A 3,420-nucleotide genomic window follows, 5' to 3' on the forward strand; every position below is an offset into this window, starting at 1 on the left:
TGGTGGTAGTGATGGTGGTGGTGATGGTGATGGTGGTGGTGATGGTGTTTAACAGAAGGGCAGCTACTGATGGCTGAAAGAAATGGGAGAAAGAAAGGTGGGCAGGGCGTAGATGGAAAGTGATATAAGGAACAGAAAGAGAAAGAACTGAAAGGAAGCACCCAGATAGCCATACAATGCAGCCAAATTAGCCCCAAATGTGACTAGAGAGGACAGGAGAGAAATGGTAGTGAAGAGGTACAAGAAGAAAAGCAAAAAATACAGAGAAAGGAGAAAGGTGACCCAAGAGAGTAGAGCGAGGCAGCCAGTAGGGAGCACCATCTGCTCCAGAGGCACCAGGAAGGGGGCTTTGCAGCTGTTCATGCCTCAGCTGCCTCCATGAGTTATAGCTGGCTCGGCAGCAGGAGCCAGGGCAGCCTGCCCTCTGGCCACTCCCCTGCCACAGGCTAGCAGCACCCAAGTCCAACCCAGAGCACAGGGAGAGTGAGCCAGACTGGAGCAGCAATCAGGAAAGCAAACATGCCATCTTGGAGAGTTCACACAGAGAAGGCGGTCTCTGCCCTCAGATATACATGGACTGATGTGCATGTGCAGATACCCTTGAAAGCCTACTAGAAACCAATGCGTGAATGTGTGCACACATGCATCCATCTCCATGGGGACCTCCCTACAAACTCTTATGAACACTCCTGTCATGACTACATGATGCATCACTTGAAGATAGCAGAGGTGGTCTAGGTGACCTCTTTCTGCAGCCCTAGCCGTTCCTGAACTTGAATCTGTAAAGTCTTCCTCTTCTGTCCTTGAATTTGGTCTGTGAGATCTTCTGGATGGGCTGCCTGGGCTGGGCTGAGTCAGTGGTGCTCTAACAGCCTAAAACCCAAAAGGCAAGGTCTGGACCACTGACACCATAAGTGCCGCTGAACCTAAAGTTCACTACGGCAAACCCAGCTCTGCCACTGTAGACCCCCACGCTTCGGGTTTGAGGTGTTGGGAGGGTTGTCTGTGTGTTTGTGGATACGTGCCTTGGGTGTGCTCATATGTCTCTGGGTGTCATGAGGCATCCAGCAAGGTCATATGCTGGGCATGTTGAGCCAAGTAACAATTCCCCAAGTGTAGTTGTGGGCCCCTGGGTGTCACTGGGTGTCAGGAAAAGTCACTTGGTAGTCACCAGCTCAGATGCTACCTTGAAGTCTGCCTGACCACATCTGAGAGCAGTCCCTCCTCATCCACGCTATGTTCCCACAGCTCCTGGGCCACAGACCACTTTAATTGGTTTATGAATCATGGTTTTGTACACACAAAATTATGTAACGACATAATCAACACCTACTGCGCTGGAAAGAATATAAGGAGGGCCCCCGTGATCTCCACCTCCGGTATCCAAGCCTTTGTATAATCCCCTCCCTCTGAATGTGGGCAGGGCCTACGACTCGCTTCTAACTAATAGAACTGGCAAACGTGGTGAGGTGTCACTCCCATGATTACATTATATTGTAGAAGACTTGGCCTTGCCAGCTAACTCTAGAAATTCTCCTTGATAAAGCAAGCAGCCATGCTAGAAAAGCTCACATGGCAAGGAACTGCAGGCAGCTTCTAGGAACTGTGGGTGACCTCCCACCAACATCTAGCAAGAAGCCCAGACCCTCAGTCCCACAACTGCAAGAAAATCAATTCTGCCAACCACGGGAATTTGGATGCCAATTGCTCCCCTGCCAGGCCTCCAGAGGAGAACACAGCCCAGTCAATATCTTCACAGCAGCAGCCTAAGACCCTAAGCAGAGGACCCAGGTAAGCCAAGGCACTGAACTGTGAGATAACGCGTGTTGTTTTAAACTGCTAAATTTGTAGTACAGTTGACCCTTGAACAACATGGGTTCGAACTGAGTAGATCTGCTTATACATGAATTTTTTCCAGCCAACTGCAAATTTAAAATACAATATTCATAAAACGCAAAACCCATGTATACAGAGGGCTGACTTTTTGTACACTCGAGTTCCTCGGGGTCCACTGAAGTATGTGTGGATTTGGGTATAATGTGGGGAGGGGATGTGGTTCTGGAACCAATCCCCTGTGTATACTAAGGGATGACTATAGTTCGTTGTACAGTAATAGAAAACTAACACGCATGTACCCACCACTTGACTCAATAAACTATAATTGAAGCCCTCGTGAAAGTTTCCTTGGTTGCATTTCCCTTCCTACCAAACATTTATTAATGTTTTCTTAGGCATATGTCCCTAAATAATATCTGTAATGTTGTTTTGCATGATTTTGAGCTTCATATTTCATTACAAAAAATGCATTTATATTGTCCATGCTATTTGGTAGCAAGTCATCCTGACCATCCCACCATTGTCTATCCTCATAATAAATGGCCATCCCTGATGTGTGTTCAAGGCCTCACAGTGCCCCCGTGAGGGCCAGCTCCTGTTTCTTTGTCCCAGTCTGGGGCATCAGCAGCTCCTGTTCATGACTTCACACCATCACAGAACCTTAGTGTCAGAAGGTACTTTAGGGGTCAAGTCCAATCCCTTCTTCTATTTTGCAAATGAGGGAGTCACTGGTCCAGAGATATAAAGTGACTTGTCTGAGGCTCAAGGCAAATGGTAGAGCCAAGACTGGGTCCCAGGTCCCTGTCCAGTGCAGGGCTTCCCACACTGGGATCTCTGGCTGTCAGAGTGCATCTACTCAGGGGACAGCCTGATCATTCCATTTCACAGCCAGTGCTTTTGTCAAACTAGTCCTGATGTGAAGACCTAGACTCAGTACTTCTGGACTTCCATTTGCAGTGATTCTCTCATTAATGGGGCCACCCCACAGTATGAAGAATTCAACAGTTTTAGAACTGCGCCCAAGAGAGCTTACTGCATTTATTATGGCATCAATATTTTTCATTTAGCAAAAGCAAAGTTGTGTTCAAGCTAAGTCCCAGATAGAGAAATAGAAACTGAACCGGGTGCAGTGGCTCACGCCTGTAATCTTGCACTTTGGAAGGTCTAGACAGGAGGATTGCTTGAGGCCAGGGATTTAAAACTGGCCTGGTCAACAGAGCAAGACCATCTCTATGAAAGAAAAATTTTAAAAAATTATCTGGGCATGTAGTGCACACCTGTAGTCCCAGCTACTCAGGAAGCTGAGGTGGGAGGATTGCTTGAGCCTGGGAGTTCAAGGCTCCTGCAGTGAGCCATGATTACACCACTGTACTCCAGCCTGGGCAACAGAGCAAGACACTGTCTCAAAAAACAACAACAACAACAAAACACTAACATTCTACCCTAGTCCTTGCCCATTATAACAGCACCTCTCCCACCACAGAAGGAAGATACCCAGAGCCCACCCATCCAGCACAGAAGGAAGATGCCCAGAGCCCACCCATCCTGTCTGTGTACATCTCAATACAATGTCACCATGTCTTC

The sequence above is a fragment of the Piliocolobus tephrosceles genome, chromosome 1, assembly GCF_002776525.5.
Source record: "Piliocolobus tephrosceles isolate RC106 chromosome 1, ASM277652v3, whole genome shotgun sequence".
NCBI lineage: Eukaryota > Metazoa > Chordata > Mammalia > Primates > Cercopithecidae > Piliocolobus > Piliocolobus tephrosceles.